A 17,412-nucleotide genomic window follows, 5' to 3' on the forward strand; every position below is an offset into this window, starting at 1 on the left:
ACTGTTAATTTAGCTGTTTCATTCAATTCAAATCCAGAGAAAATACCAGTCCACATCAGCCCTGACAACCGTTTCTTTTTCTAGAGACAATAACACTGACTAAACAATAGAATCTTTATTTTGAAGACTCAGTAAAAGTTATGCTGATACTTGAGAAAAAAAAATCGACTTCTCAAATCATGGAAGGAGAAAACTCATCCATCTGTGAGACGAGACCAAAAGGAAACCTCTGATCTGATGCTCCTGGACCTTTAGATATTAAGGACAATGAAAACCAAGTGTAGGGAAGGGACAGTGCAAGTTAGAGCAACATCAAGCCCAGAGGTGCTCTGGCTTTGCTGTTATCTCTAGGTGCTGGAGTAAGCTAAATAATACTGGTGAGGAATAGCTTCTACCAGCAGGTAGATGCCCACATTTATGATGCCAGCATCAACGTATTTCCAGCTTTTCTATTAACTGGGTGTGCCAAGGTAGAGACATCATACATGCGTGGCTCACACATGTTTCTTGAAAGGCCCCAGGAGTGCTCCCACCTCCAAGGCAGACACCAGCTGGACACTAAACAGAGCCAATACAAGCCCCGGGAAACAGCCCAGTTCTAGAAAAAGCATCCACTGAGGAGTCAGGAAGGAGAAAGTGCCGGGAGACCTGGCCATTTAACCAAAAAATTCAAGCAAAGAAAGATGCTGAGAAAAGACACAACAATGCAGAGAGGTTTCATTTCTTCCAAAGAACACCTCAGCTTGAGCTCTTTTCCCAACTGTATCACATCACACATTTCTGCCCTTGGTGGCTGTTGTACATACTGTCATTGCTGAAAAGAGAAGCTAAAGAGACAAAAAGACAAACAGACACCATCCCCCCCCCCCCCCCCCCGAAATACCCCAACTCACCCTTACCCCCAAAATCCTCCTTCCAAAAGGGAGCAGTAAGAAGGATCCTCACCCAGGAAAGCCCTCCTTCCTTCCAGCTGCCTCCACACAGCTGCTTGGGATTAAATGGTTTCATCCTTGCAGCAGGTCGATTGCTAATTGCTTCCCTGCCCTCCATCCTCCCCCAGGATTGCCCGCTGCGTCCAATTCGCATCAGAAGCAGAAAGTGAATGGCAGAAAGCTCAAGGGTTCAGCAGCTCCTGCTGTGGATGTCACTATAAATCTGGGAGCAGCAAGAACACAGGGAGACAAGCCTGGTAGGTGACAGAGTCTGCAAGGGGCAGAATTGCCCTAACACCATCTGAGCACTATGGGCCAACCTGCTTCTCTTCAGGGATTTTCCTGAGATGAAGGAAAAGCTTTCCACTGTCCTCAATTAACTCCTTTTGCTTTGCACCTGTGTTGTTTAATCAATATAATTAAAGCTGAGGTAGTTATGGGGTGCCTTTGATATAGTAGTAGCTGCTAATCACATACCTAACATTAGTGTGTGTAATCTGCAGTGAGTCCCCGTGTGTATGAACATGAACTTGACATTTTGCTCTCACATTTGAAGCCTGATCTATGGGACAGGTGCAATGGCAGAACTGCTTTCAAAGGGTCTTGAAAGAGGCTTTGGTAAATCTGAGGCTCTTCTTACATGGTTCCGCATGAGAGTTTCGTAACACTGAGAGAGGTTTTATCAACAAGACGTGACAGAAGCTATTTGGGTCATTGAGAATGAAAAGGCTGTGAAAGGCAAAGATATACGTGAAACGGAGTAAATATTAGGGACTGCCTTTTCTAATTAGGAGCCAGAGACTTTAACACATGAAATTCCTTGCACAATACTTTTGGCCAAAACCAGCTCCTCTGAGTATTGAGTGCCAGGGGTTTTGTGCACACATTTATCTCTATGCATGATCAGCCCAGCATGAAAAAGGGTAAGTGCAGATCAGTGATACAAAAACCAAGATGAGAGCCTCTGGGCACGAGAAGGCTTGATCCCTCCTATACCAAAGCTGTGCCATTTTCTTCCCAATAAAACAACAGCAGCCGAGGAACTCTTTGAACGCCCAATGGGTAGAAGAACTGAAATAGCCAAGCCCTGAAGTTGGCAGAGAGTGGTGGAAGAGCAACGTCAGGAGAGTCTTGTCAAGATCTTCTCAACATGTAGGAGTGCCTGATGATCGAGTCAGCCAAGACCACATATATTGCAGCACTGCTGACAACCTTCTCTTGCACGGCCAAGATGAACACATCATCTGTGCCCGTCAGGTCGTGCAAATGCTTGGTCAGTTTTCCAAGGGTTGAGCAGAAACCAGATTTCAACCGAACAAATGAATTTCTGACAGGAAATAAAACAGGGGCTAATTTCACACTGGGGTGATCTTTTTCCATCTACCTGAGCTTGCTTTGGAACAGGCTTTATCTTTTCCTTCAGCAAATAATTACTCTAACATACTACAACTTAGACCATTTTCTGTTATTTCCTGCTGCTTTTTCCTTTTTTTTTTTCAAAAGCGAACTTTATCCTTTTCCTTTGAACATGCAGCTTTTGATATATGTAAATCAATACGCTTAATAGAAAATACGCTTCCTGAAGGAGTTTAAAGAAGTAGAAAGACCCATCACGAAACATGCACAGAGCATCTATAACAGAATTATATCATGTGAGTCTATTTGGAAACAATTTGTCATCTTGGGACAAAGCTATAGCCAGGAAGGAATATTACATGAGAGCTTTCTCTTTGCACAACATATTGCTGCTAGCCTGACTGGAAACCCACAAACTAAGAAACCTTTTAGTTTATTTAAAGTGCCAGATGCCTGATGTAAAACAAATTGGGCCCGATACCAAAGCCTCTCAGAGATGATAGGAAATCATCCTTTGACTTCATTTGGCTCCGACCCAAAATTACAAGCTGGTCTCTTACAGTAACATTCGTACCACAGTCACTGTCACTGTCCAAGAATATTTATTTATTACAAATGCTCTCCTTACACTCTGGATTTGAAGTTTAGGCTGTGCTTACTGACTCTTACTGGAGCTCATAAATAAAGACTCCTTGTGTATTTGGCCTCAGTTTTTGGTACGAGCTCGTGGCAGTAGTACTATTTTGAGGTTTCCACTTCTGAATTAATATGCTTGGAACGATGCAGGAAAAGGAGCTCATTATGAAATCCTGCGTTACAAAATCACGTTATCACTATCATTTGGTCCCAGCCTGTGATGGGAACTTCAGAGAGTGGGCTGTTATGGGCACAGAGAGAGAAAAACCCAAATCAATCGGATAGTGTATAGGCAGCAAGATTAAGGAAGTATGCAATGGAGCTGAATGATAAAAAAAGCAAAGAAAAAGCAGACCAGTAGGTGAAACTAGGTAAACAAAATAGGTGATCTTTTTTCCCCAGGCTGACATTTCAGTAACAGATCCTTTCCCCGTGTTTTTCTCATGTACTACAACCTCACTGTATTACATCCTGATGTGAGGACATGCTCTTCTTCCAGCCACATCAAATTTTATTTAATGTGGCTATAACGTGGCAGTTTTTTAACTGGCTAGACGTTTCTGTTCAGCTTCATTTAAGCTGCCCTCTGGCATCCCAGGAGCCACTGATGCTGCCCTGAAAACTGGTGCTTCGGTATTTCAGAGGCAGCTGAAATAACAGGGGAAGGCTAATGTGGGTTCTTACATGTGCATCTGGAGTCTGATGAAGAGAATGAACAGGGCTGATAAAGGATGCTGACAATTAAATCCAGGCCACATAATAAGATCAGGTGAAGAATAGACCTTTGTCCTGAGCTTTAATTCTTATTGGCAAAGAAAAGAGAGCATTAATGCAATTTCACGTCCTGCTACGTTGGCTCACTTCTTCACCAACAAATGCACTTGTGTATTTGTGCACACCAAAGTGAAGATTCTGGCAAAAGTAACTCAAAATACCTGTTCCCCTTCTGCATAAATTCTAACTTTGGAAGCCTGGCTTTACACGTGAGCTCAGTGAGGGTCACTTCAGCTGGTTGTTACGGCAGTATCTACATCTGAAAGAAATTCTAGCAAAACTGAGGGAAGGGAGAAATAGGCAAGGTCCCATCAAAGGTGATTTTTAGAAGAGTGAGACCTGGGAGGGGAGCAGACTGTGGTTGTGAAAAAAAGCTGCAGCCGTTTTCTTGCCATCAGTTCGTTTGATAGTATGTTACTGTCATCTTCAATGTCACTGTCATCCCGTGGTGGTGGCTGGAGGCTGGGCTGCTTCTAGGCATATAATAATAGACACTGGGATATGCTTGCTGACCAGTATATTTGCCCATGATGGTGGAAGTTAATTATTATTGTGCCAGACTGCATAGCACACATCATCGCAGCCACCTTCCCGGAGCTTGCTCATCCAAACCCCTCGACAGTTCACTGAGGATTATCCCTCCTCTTGGTCCTTCTGCTGCCACTAGTTTCTGCATCAGTTGGTGGATGTGGTGTATTTGTATGAATGCTATTGCTTCTTCTCTTTCTGCTTCTGCTTGTGCCAAGACGTTTTTCTGTTTCGTGAAAGACACTGTGTTACAGCTGAAAAATGAGTATTGAGAATAGTAATCACTCCAGCACAGGAATAGGAATTTCTGCTAATCCAAACAAAGATACAATGCCTAAACAGTTGCATTATCACAGCTCCACTGTCTATGGTGTTTAGCTGAAAATTAATCAGAAATATTCTCTGTCCAAAGGTGGATTGATGTACCTCTTTCACTTTGATAGAAGGCCATTGACATTTGCTCATCCTGATTTTAAAATGCTGCCAATGAGGTAGGATTTGCATAAATCTAAGCTACGCTGCAGCCCTGCTTCACACAGTGCAGTCAGGTATAATTTTAACTGTTTGGCATCTACAGGGGGAGGCAGAAAGAGTCTGTGACTGCCACTAAAAATGCATATTGTAGCACAGAATGGTTTTTTTCCCTGTACAAATTGCCTCAGTTCCACTGCCCTAAGTAACCAACCAGCTACAGAATTAGCGACAGGGCTAAATGGAGAAAGGACTTGAAAGAGGGTGATGCAGAATAACTGAATCTGGCTAGAATAATTCCCTTCGGCTTTGGATAACTTTTAGCAACAGATTCCTTCAAGCCTTGCAAATGAAGGCAGGCTTTTTCTTGGCCATGGGAGAAGATTCCCTTGTTGGCATTATCCTGTAGTTAACTGCCTGTCTCCGGGAGTAAATTAGAACAAGGTAAAGCAAGCCGTTTGGTTAATTCCCATCTTAGCAGGATGTGCCTCAGAAGGGAGGTACACTCTAGCGTGTTTCTGTCCCTATCCTAATTTCTTCTTTGTTTTGTTTGGGGACTAATTGAATCATAAAATGTTTTGGACGTCAGTGCTAACCTCCTGGGTCATCCTCTTTACGTGGGATGTAATGACGGTAAGCAGAGCTCTAGCTTGGCTATGTTACAGCCTGTGACTTAGGAAGGTATCCCTTTGCCCACCAGCGAGCTTGAGGTTGCTACATTATATGGTTTTCATGATGGCAAAAAGAGCGCAGTTATCATAAGGTACTGTTATGTCCTGTCACCTTCAATAAAATCGATTTGGCTTTCTGAAAGTCCTATGAGGAAGGCATCAAGATGAAAATTCATAACTGCAGACTAAGAGACATTGGTGAATAAGACCTTATGTCAGTCATTACTCCGCAGATCCTTTTTTTAGGGAAGGGATGAGTAAGCTGGGGTTAGGGGACCTTGCTGTGTGATTTGCCAAGCATTTCAAAATATCAACCCTGCATGTAATGACCAGCGATGAATCCAAGTTGTATTAATGAGCTTTGCACTGCAGCAGGCTGGGTTCTAACACCAGTGCAGCTCTGTCTGATGTCAGATGTTGACTGACTTTGATCACCGGATCACAGTGGCTCCTTGCCAAGAAGAAGTGGCTCTTATTAAGGGGGAAGCCTTTTGAAAGGCTTCAGAGCATAAGATCTCTTACGGATCCACACGTGAAAAGGATGAGTGGGCAGCATCCTCAGCAGTGAGCACCCCTGAACAAATGCTAAGTAAAAAATGAGCAGACAAGGCCATTGGAGGGAGAGAAAGGCCTCCACTGCTTGGGTTGATACTGCTGTGCTGAGGTGACATCTCTGTTGTGGGCCCCGGAAAGCTTTGTTCTGCAGTTGTTGTTAGCAGGGTCTCCACAGATAGCGTTGATGGTTTCCTAAGGAGGAGCAGCTCACAGTGTTGTTGCTGTCACACCCATAAGTACTATTGTCCTTCGTGTCCTAAAGTTAGGAGAAATCAAAATGGTGACTTGATTTCTGCTGACACCAAAGGATTTGAGTCCATCACTTTATGTACCGAGAAACCAAAGGATTTGAGTCCATCACTTTATGTACCGAGAAACCAAACCCTCTGGCACCACTGGGATCAGTTGGCCATGTTTGCTGGTGGTACCCAGCTGGGCGTTCCCAAGCTGTTTGTGAGAAGACTGCCTGGGGATGGGGTGAACGGTTGTCACATTTGAGTGTGCAGCCTGTCTTGGGAGCAGCTTGGAAATGCAGCAGAACCAGCCAGGCAGTGGTGACGTGCTTCCCAAAGCTGCAGAGCTGAAGAGGAGCTGATGATCTTGGTGTCTGATCTGTACGTGGAACATTAAACCCAGGCTGCTTCTGTCTGGGTCTGCAGTGTGCAGATCTCATGGGGTTTTTTAAAGTACAAATGACAAAAAGCCAGTTTCTTTTCTGGAAAAGCCTTCCTGTCTCAGAAAAAGCTTTATCCTACAAAGCGTTGGCAGCTCTCCACCCTTACTGACCTCAGGGTACAGGGGGAAACTTGCTTAGTATCTTGCAGAGCAAAGCTCATCAGGGAATTTAAAACATTAAGGTGTCTGTGATTCATAGATGCTGCAGCAGTAATTTAATGCACATTTGTTTTGCGTAGGGATTTTGTAAATGTAGCTGAATAATAACACTGTTTGCCCATCTTTCTTTTTCTGTTATGAGCTGTTTAGGGTCTTTGACGCAGATTCCCAGGAATATATGTGTTTAAATTCAAACTTGACCCTAGGAAGGGAAGAACCCATCTTCTGCTGTTATGTCAAGCCTGTCTGATGATGAATCAGCAGGACTTGCCTTTATGACATAGATATTTTCACTTAGATCCTTTTTATATGTGATAGAAGATGAAATTTTGAAGCCAAATGACCCATCTTAATAGGCTAGTCCTTGTTCTTGCTTGCTCTTGCTTTGCTAAGCAGACACTTTATTAGTATCTCATGGGAAAATGAGAGCAAAAGATTACAATCAACCGTTCTGCAGCGTTGTTCCAAACAGCATGGGCAGTAGAGTGGTTGATGCCTGGTCCCACAAAGTGTGCAAACAGAGGGACTGTGGCCACATCATCCCATTAGCTGACAAGGACCTCAGCACAATGCCTATTTAAGCAAGAGAGCTGTGACACCAGAGAGGCAAGGCTGCTTCTGCTCACTTGCCCTGTGTCAGCACCCACAAGTTACTACAAAGCAGAGAGGACAACTGAGGAACTTCTCCAAAGAAGCTGGGAACCTGTGAGTAGGATTATTTTTTTTTTAATTGGTTTCCACCTGTCAGACTTGTCAGTGGTGAAACTGGATGTTTGCAAAGGGAAAAAAATCCTTCCCCCTCACCCACCCCCACACCTCCTCCCTTCCCACTGGCCTGTCTCCAGGCACTGGTGTGACATCTGAGCAAGTTTATTTCAGCATCCGCTGTCAGCAGGAGTGGAGGAGTTTGTGAGAAGAGGCATCCCACGGCTCTGGTTCCTAGTGGATATTTTGTGTCTGATCTGTTTGGGAATGCTGTTGAGAATCTGTTGCGATGCCCTTGCCTTTAGGCTAAAGCAGCTTCTGAGATGCTGCTAGTGCTTAAACAACAGCTTTGCAGGTCTGCACAGGTAGGGTGAGCTGATGGGGATGATCTGTCCATCTTCAGAAAGTCCCAGGCACCACGGCACTGGTCTGTGAGGGACACTCATCAGCTCGAAAAGAGGACTAGCCAAGGTGCTTACCCTGATAGTGGATACCCACTGCATGTATGCATAACTTTTACTTTTTATCCATTCCACCCAATGACACAATAGTGACTTCAGCTAGGGGCAACAGGGGGACACGGGAAGTGCGCCATAGTAACTGAGGTTGTTCCCAGCAGCGAAGAACAGGAGGCAACAGCTGTAGCAGATGGAGCTTTTGTCTCTCGGTACTCCAGAAGCAAGTGTACGCTCGTTTCTACTGGTGAGTAGGATTACCAAGCAAGGGTTTCAAGACAGAGGTCTGAAAGTGAAAAGGATTCTCTTTTTCTTGTCTGTTTTCCTTCATTTAAAGGAATATGCATTTAAATAAAGGCTTCTAGTGCTAGATGGAGCTATTCAGGCCAAGAAGAAAAAGGCGATACTGAGATGGATCCACAGAGATGAATAAGGCAAAGGAGTTGCCTTCTGAAGACAGCCAGCAGCTGGTAACACCCAGCATTTGTTATGTTACCTCCAGCCTTCTCTGAGGCCCATCTTGACAGCTCCATGTGTTTGAATGTGGCCCCTACAGCCACACTGCATTTCTGGAGGAGGTTGAAGATGCCACCATGTGAACCTCAGCGAGCCCCGCAGCGCATCCCGCAGCAGCTATGTTAGCAACTGTCTCTTTTCACTGCAGGTCTCTCCCTGGTGGAAGGGTACAGCAGGCAAGTGGGGAACTTTTCATGGCAGGGTAAAATGAAGTCTAACCACGGGAGGACACAGAAAAGGAAGAGCTGAGCCTCCCTCTCCCTGAGGGATCATATTTTCAAGGTTGTGCAAGCTTGGAGGCTTGCTCAGGCTCCTGCAAAGTTCTTGTACTTTCTGGAGCACAAAAGCATGGAGCATGGGTGGCTGTGGTCAGACTGCTGCTTATGTACAAGGGAATCACCTGGAAGGGGCTGTGCGGGAGTAAGTGGAAACTTAAACTGGGACTGCGTGAAGAGGAGGATCCCTGGCACAAGCCCTGGCTCTTTTCATGGGAAGGCACAAGTGGAAATGGAGATGGATGCACTGGAGGACAGAGGCAGAGGAGTGAACAGCCCAGGCACAGCCACGTTGCCTAACTGTACTCTAAAGTCCACCCTGCAGACAACTTCCCTGCTCATATGTCTTCCCTTAGTGGAGGTATAATATAGGAAAGGCAGGTGGTGGAACCAAAGCAAAAGACCACAAGTTTAAGTTAGGGGGAAAGTGATTTTGTGAAAAAAAAACGAACAACAAACCAAACAAAAACCAACAAAACAAAACCAAACCCAAAACAACCAAAAATGGAAAAAGAAAGGAAGTTCCTCGTGTACACAGTTGTCACCTGAGCGATCTCTGCTTCCACAACATTCACAAAATTGCCCGCACTGGTGAGACAGAATGTATCGGTCCAGCTTTGTGCCAGCAGACAACTGCGATGACAACATTATTAGTGTTCTCAGGTCAGACCTGTCACGTTGCATTAACAGTTCCTAAGGCACAAGAAGTACTGTTCCCCCATGTGAATCAGAACTGAAACATCACCTGCACAAATAATTGTATTAGTTTTGAATCAGCAATGAAAACAAAGGATAAACAATTATCTACTTAAGTTCTTTATCCTTTTTGGGTAACATCATCGTGCAGAGTAATTGAATTACCTTTGTCTTCCTGTTTGTCATGGGGTTTGTAAGACACCCGTTCTCCCTTCCTCCCCTCCATGTGTGGTTGCACGCACAAATACTCTTAGCAAATAGCCTAATTTGTGCCTCTGCCTCTGCACCTAAGGATGGGAGCATTGGCTCGGGATGTCTCGGTCCCCAAGCTACCTGCCTCCTGGGGGTGTCAAACTGCAAACTTGTGGAGTGGTTTGAAAGGGATGGTGACCTGCCCGCCAAGGGGATGGGAGCAAAAAGGAGAAAATACAAAATTAATGCACCAGGATCCTAGCTTACCTCTTGAAGTTTGACAGGACTGAGATACAACGCTAGACCCGGCCATTTCTAATTATTTTTCCATTGCTCGGGCTCCACAGGGACAGGGTTGGTACCACACCTCCGCACCGTCGGATGGCAGCAGGCAGGTTGGGAGCTCATGCTGCCCTCGGCTGCGGCGCTTGGCAGGGTCATTAACAGCTCCTGGTTTCCAGTGGCGTGGGTCTGGTTCAGCCTTGGGTGCGCTGGCCGAAAAGCTGGCTGTTTGCAGCTTGGTCCCCTTTTCTGCAAAGAAGCTGGTGGTAAACGTAATGTTTTTGTTTGACAGTGCTGGAACATCTGGGCTGCCCACATACAGGTGTGTGACAATTAACTTCCAGATTCTCTTCTGCTTATCAGAAATCCCTGATGCATCCTCCCCTGCTTTCTGTGCCATTATACTCTCTATTACAGCTGCTTTTGAGGAGGAGGTTGTGACACTTCGGAAACTAAGGTGGGGTCTGCCAGAGTCAGCTCTTGGATGGAAAGCCAGGATTAGAGGCTGTTGGAGATGTTAGAGAAGGCAAACTTTTCACGGGAAAAGTGAGCTCCTCTTTCAAAATAATGCTCAAAAAGAAGCTGATCTCTGCTTACAGGAGCACTGTTCTTCAGGTGAGCTGCAAAAGTGAGATCCATACGTGACTGCTCATGACCCCCATAATGGGGCTAGAATCTGCCTGTGATATCTCAGTATCTTCACCTAATCCTGGTTGTGCAAGCCCAGTTTTGCCTGTCTCGGATTTTCTTTCCATGTATCTATGCAAATTTAATGCATTAACCCTCAGTATACAGCATTGCTTCTGCCAGAGTTCATAATTTATTTGAGATGAAATCCACTTTTCTGCATCACAGTTTTTCTGGCTACATCTGGTTATGATGAGGTCTCGGTATCTGACTTTTGAAACATTAGATTTTCTAGTAGCGTGGAACAGTTTAAGGGAAAACAAGGAATTTTAGCTATGAATATTTATGGTCAGAGTTGAATTGTATTTTACATTGCGATTCATTATTGCTGGTAGAATAGTAGATAGAAGCTAACATTCAATTTAATTGAAATGTATACTCTTCTGTGCCTTGACCAGTGAACAAATTTATCTGAAATCTGTATGCTGTAAGTCTCAGTATTTAAATCTTATTCAAGTTACATTCTTATTAAAGAAAACAAAGCTAGGAATAAATCTGTCCACAGCACCAATAAGCCAGAAGTATTCCTGCTCAGAAACAGTAAAAATGTAGAATTGACTCAAGCCATTTTGTAGAGCAGATACTTCGGTACGAGCAGAAACACAAATTATCCTCAGTTTAAACATTCATAGGGTGTAACCACAGCTGCTCAAGTGAAATTTCTACTTGTTAGTCCTAAATAAGAAGAGCTGGCTGGAAAGACATGAATATTTGCAAGTGGAGATGAAATGAACCAGACCAAACACACACTCACATTAAGGGTCTGGGGCTGACCATTTTTTTCAGATTTCACATTTGAAGAATAGGGATGACTGTGAAAGCATCTGTGATTGAAAAGATGGATGCAGAAAGGGGAGTGCTGGTAAAGATGCAGCTTGACATGCTCTGGAGCTGTATTTGGCAGCCTATAATCCTGCAAACATCCCCAAATGTGAATGTTTAGCTCCTTCCTTGCTGGCCCACTTCTGTCTCCTGTAAGCCAGGTGAGTGTCTCATTCCTCAGCCTCTGCAGCATCATCTGGGATCCTCTTTCTTCCCTTCTGCTCTCTACTCCCACCAACTTTCCAAGTGTCTTAGCAGCTCTCCCTGTGGCTGGGTGTGTACAGATGAGCAACTAAAGGAGATGCTTTTAGGTGGTCCAAGGAGCCACTGCTAAATTGAATAGAAGTGAATTTCATCTGAGCAGAAGGGAAAATGTCCTTAGTTGCACTTTGGAATAATTGCTGTAAGAGAGAGTTGAGAACAGTTAAAAAATACAGAACTCTGGCCAAAAAGAGACAGCTATTGCGGGAGCAGGCATGTGCTGGGAGGCGTGAGCAAACTTTAACTCTTTGCTCTAACTGCCTTGCTCTGATGCTCAGTGAGAGGATGTTTCACTGAGCAGGTTAGTGGGGCTGTACCCAGGTGTCCCCTCCATCCCACTGCATCGAGTGCGTTGTCTGACCAGCCCTCTTGCCCCTCAAGTTCATCTTGATCACGGCCATGTTCTGTATTTCTGTCTGTGCACAATTAAACAGCTTCCCAAGAAACTCCTTTTTGTGTCTCGCAAGAAGCAGGCTCACTTTCAAATAAATACACAATATTCTCAGCCTTATCAATTATCATCCCATCTTTCCCACCCTGCCATCTAATTAAGTACTTCATTTCAGTCCTATAGCTCCTAATTCCCTAGTACTCTGGTGCCAACTGCTAAGGAAGTCTGTTGGGCTCATCAAAGTCTTCCTGCAATTCACAGCCCCTTCTTACATAAAACAGCCCTTTTGTGTTGATTAAAGCAACCAATCTTCAAACCTTGTGGTGCCTCCTGGAGAGATGGATATAAAAAATAGGCAGATCCTGAACCCTGGAGGCAATCTGCAAGGAAAATGAAATAGCACAGGAGAATGAATTGTCGTAAACAAGTGGAAGTCAGATTTTTGGTGGAAGAGAAAGTCTTTTGAATGATTTGTGAAGACGTGAAAATCAGACAGGAGCAGAAAGTTTTCTTTTTTTCCCTTTTCCATTTTCCAGTGTTTTTTGTTACAGGCTGATGTTGCTAACAACTGTCTTCTCTCTGGAAAGAAGCCTGCAAATCCTCTTGACGACATGATGTGTATAGAAACACAGAAAGCAGATAGACTTTGTCTTTGTGCACTTTTTTTGCCCATGCTTTCTGAAGACATTTGGAGTCCTTTGTACCTTTTATCCTACATCTTAAGCTGATACAGCACGCTCTTCCTCAAAGCTGAGTATTGAAAAGTCAGTAGCTTTGGGGTTGGCATGCGTTTCAACGGGGGGCCAAACAAGGTGAGATCTGTGCAGAAACCTTTCCTGCCTCTCTCTCGCTGTAGAGAGGTTCATTAATTTTGCATTTGCCTTCCAGACTGAGGAGTGGAGCAGAGAGAGCCCTCCACAATTTCTCTTTTAATGTTCTTCTACAGGTAGCTTTGGCTTTCCTGGTCACCACAGGTATAAAGCTGCCACTCACGCTTATACCTGTTATTCCTCAAGCTTCCTGATGGAATGTTTGCCTGGCAGAAAACAGCATTTCTTCCCCGGGAATCAGATTATAACAATGTGGCTGATCTCACAGAGATCATCTCACCCTAGGGTGAGGGGGAGAGGGGTTACTAAGCCAAGGACATTGCTCTGGATGAGGAGCTGGTTTTAATGGTGTATAAATGGAGTGAGACTGGCAGCATGCGGGCATGTATTTTTTTCTGTCTCCCAAAGTCCATGAAAACCTATTAAGATACAAAATGCAAGCTGCAAGAGTGTTTTGCGAATGCCAGTGAGCTCCATATGATAAACAGTATATTAAAAAGCACCGAGGCATACTGTGATAAACACTCTCCCTCCTTGCTGTTGTAATATATACAACAAGCAGGAGATATCATCCTGTATTCAATCAAAATCAGGACCAGAGTCTTTGTTCCTTCCAGACACAACCAACGAACTGTGATTTCTGTTTTAATCTGATCAGCGCCTCTGGCATTTAAGATCGGCTGCGGAGCTGTGAACATAATGAACTGCTTCATTTTTCCCCTGCTAAATGATATGTTTTAAAAAAAAGCCTCAGAAAAGAGAAACAAACAAAACGAGACTGGGTCACTTCACAAACGCTAAATGGGTTTCTTTGCAGATGGAAACCGATTTATATCAGTTGTGCGTGTAGACCCCCATCTAGGCTCACGAATGCTCCACAGTTTTGTATTTCCTTTCCTTTCAAAAGCCTATAGGCTTGTGTTTACACGTCTTGCTAGATCAGCCTCCTCAGGAAGGATGCTCTCTTCTCTGGGCAAGAAAACTAACCATTCAGGCTGCCTTGGTGTGCTGGCATTGGTGACCAGCTTTAAAATCCCCGCACCTCTTGCTTCCCCAATCCAGATCAAGCCCAGAGGAAGGAGAGGGGTAAGTCTCGAGTTCTGAGTGAGGAAACACCATTGGCTACATAAGGCATTTTTCTGGGATGGTCATGAAAAATGTAATTTCATGCTTGTGATGATGGTAAAGAGAAACTAATCTTATCCCTATTGCCAGCCTGAAGGAAGACAAAAAATGATTTATTGCAGCAATATGGAACTTTGTAAGAATGCATACTCTCTGTGGGAGCCGTACTGAAAATGCTGTTGATAGTCGTAGCTACTTTTCAAGTGGACAGAAGAAGCAGAACATTGAAAATGTCAGGTGTCACAGATTTCGTTACAGTTCTCCATGGCACCGCTAAGGTCATTCCCATTTAATGGAGGTTGTTCCTGTTTGGGTATCTTTTAAATTCAGTACACAATGCTTTACCTTCTCCTGCCATCTGTATGAAGCAGACACCAAGGATAACAGCACTGTCAAGAACACTTTGAAAGCTGCCAAGTGCTATGCCAAGGTTGTTGCTGTTGCTGACAACCAGCAAGAAGCTGCTTTTAAGTGTCTGAATGTTGGCATGTTTTTCTAATATATGTCTTGGAATGGAGGCTTGAAATAGCTCATGGATTACCTGCTTATGCTGAATGAAGGGAAAGATGAATCAGAGTTGACCGTGCTAGAAACATCAGGGTTTGAATCTCTGGTCCACAAGAAGGTTTTGTTACAGTCCTTGAGTTGATCCCTTAAGTTCTCTGTGCCTGAAATCCGTACCATAAAACAAGAGTGCCCTTGCAGTGGCGAAGGTACAGAGTGTGCTGGGTTGTTAGCAGTGTGCTAACACTACTAAATCTTGGTAACGATGGCTGTTACATCTCGATTAGGCTCATGAAATGCTGGGGGGCTGCTGAGTCCCTGTGTACAGTGTGCAGGTATGGGATGGCAGAGGTGGCCGAGCATTTGATCTCCAGCTTAGCCCTGGTGTGTGTGTGTGCACTACTTCACAGCGAATGTGATTTCAGAGGAGTGAGTATCCTGTTGTGCAACCTGTACTCCAGTTATTCAGAGTACCATTCACACCAGCTTGGCTGTGATGCAGCTTTCCCTTCATCCGTTTCTGGAAAAACATGAGTTTTACAAACCTCTCTGGCCCTAGGACTCTTCCCTTGCGTGTTTGTCTTTGGCAGGGAGACAAACCACAGACCTGTGTGCCCTAGTGTTGATACCTGCTCAGCCCTGAGACACTTACGAAGAAAAAATGGTATGTGAAATGTTTTCGTTGGAGATTACATAGCTAAGGAGTACTGATGAGTTACAGATTGGTTAGACTTCCTGATTAATCATAATGTGTTATAGTAGTGCCTGGGGTTGAAAGCTGCATTGCAGAAGTGTTGGACATACCTACTGAGCAGCTTCCAAAGGTAACAGCAGAAGGAAGGAACAAAGAAATCCCCAGACTGTCTGGTTCAGCCCTTAATGCAACTGAAGCTAATGCAGTGGCAAAATACGGTGTGTCTGTCCTTTCATCTTCGTGCTGCATCTCATCAGGACGAGGGAGGATGAAATGGTCCATCCAAGATACTGATGTTACTCACATGAGAGGAGTTCTTTGTTCCCTCTGTACCTTTGCAGGCCCTGAAGGAGATCGTCCCGGCTATGTGTTCATAATCATTCCTTTATGTAACTTCAGTTTACAAGAAAGCCGAGACACCTCAGTCGTGAACAGCAAGCAGCAGCAGTGTGAAAGCAGAGTGGACTGCTCCTGCTTCACAAGGTGGTTTAACATTTTTGCATTAAAAGGGTGAAGGATTTTGCTTCCTGTTTCTTCAGGATTTCACAGAGAAGCACCCAAGTGTAATTAAATATCATGTCACTGGTGATACAAACCAGCCGAGCCAGCCAGTACTTTCAAGAAAGAGGAAGAGGTCCCCACTGGGAAGACCAAAAATTTATAGTGAGTATATGTACACGTGAGCCTGTGGCTGTTGTATTCACACCTGTGACGATATTCGGGCCATCCCTGAGATGTTGAAGTTTCATTTAAGTCTTTGTGACTCTTCCCACTTTGCTTTCAGTAAGCCTGTCTTCAAGCATGAAACAATTGTGTTTTCTTTCTCTTTGGTAGCTACAGTCCCTGGTGGGCTCAGTTGGCGTGTCCTAACCTTCCTACCGCCATCCTTTCCCCATGCGTTTGGCTGAGGGAACCCAGGGCTGTGCTGGCGGCTGGTGGAGGCTGGGCTGGCTGCTGTGTGCTCGCCCTGCACGGCTTTGCTCTGGGGAAACAACCCCAGCCCTGTGGTTTGGCCACCTGCAACGCTTGGGGCCATGTCTCTGCTCATGTACTTCTGGAGGGGTTTGGTACCTGAGTGCTCAAAGTCGCTTCATGCTTGTGGTGGACTGGCCCTGGCTGGCTGCTGCGTGCCCACCCAGCCGCTCTGTCACTGCCCGCCCAGCTGGGCAGGGGGGAGGACATGGGACAAAATGCTCCTGGGTCGAGGTATGGGCAGGGAGAGATCGCCCAGCAATTGCCATCATGGGCAAAACAGGCTCAACTTGGTCAAATTAGTTTAATTTATTACCAATCAAATCAGAGCAGGATAATGAGAAATAAAACCAAATCTTAAAACACCTCCCCCAAACCGTCCCTTCTTCCCAGGCTCAGCTTCACTCTCCGTTTTCTCTCCCTCCTCCCCTCGAATGGTGCAGGGGAATGGGGTTATGGTCAGTCCATCGCACATTGTCTCTGCCGCTCCTTCCTCCTCACACCCTGCCCCTGCCCCAGCCTGGGGTCTCTCCCATTGGAGACCACCCTCCAGGAGCTGCTGTCTGTCAGCCCTTCCCAGGGGCTGCAGTTTTTCATGGACTGCCCCAGCATGGGTCCCTCCCACAGGTGCCATCCCTCAGGCACCCCTGGCCCCAGGGGGGTCCCTGTTGCGTCCCCAGTCCTGCCCACAACCCCCCCCCCCAGCCCAGGGCCCACTCTCCCCATGGGGCCGCAGCCCCCTGCGAGCATCCCCCTGCCCTGCACACCCAGTACAATTCTCTGCTTCGTACCTCAGCCCACCCGAGAGCTGTAACAACAACCAGGACGCACTGCCTTATTGCTTAGACCACCTCATGAATATACCCCAACCTGATCCGCAGTTCAAACAAATCCAATAAGGCAGAGGAGGTTTTAAAGGCATTTTCAATAAATTAACTTCTGGGTGGATGTTTATTAAGTTTTATGAAGTCATTTACTAAAATGTAACATTTGTTTCAAAAGATGCCTGAAATTTTTCTCTTGTGAACTATGGAAATTACTTTTATAATTGAAATGAGAAATAGGGGCCAAATTAAAAGCATTCCTTATTGCTCCAGGCCCAGTCCTTGTCCCTTTCCAAAAGGAAAGAGAAATTCGTTGACCCTCCGCAGCCTTTTGCTTTCCTTGGCATCAGTGAGTTGTGGTGTGATGCCGAATTGCGTGACACTGGGTGGGAGGGCGGCATGGGGGGAGCTTGGAGCTCTGCTT

Source organism: Falco naumanni, chromosome 10 (genome assembly GCF_017639655.2).
Source record: "Falco naumanni isolate bFalNau1 chromosome 10, bFalNau1.pat, whole genome shotgun sequence".
Lineage (NCBI taxonomy): Eukaryota > Metazoa > Chordata > Aves > Falconiformes > Falconidae > Falco > Falco naumanni.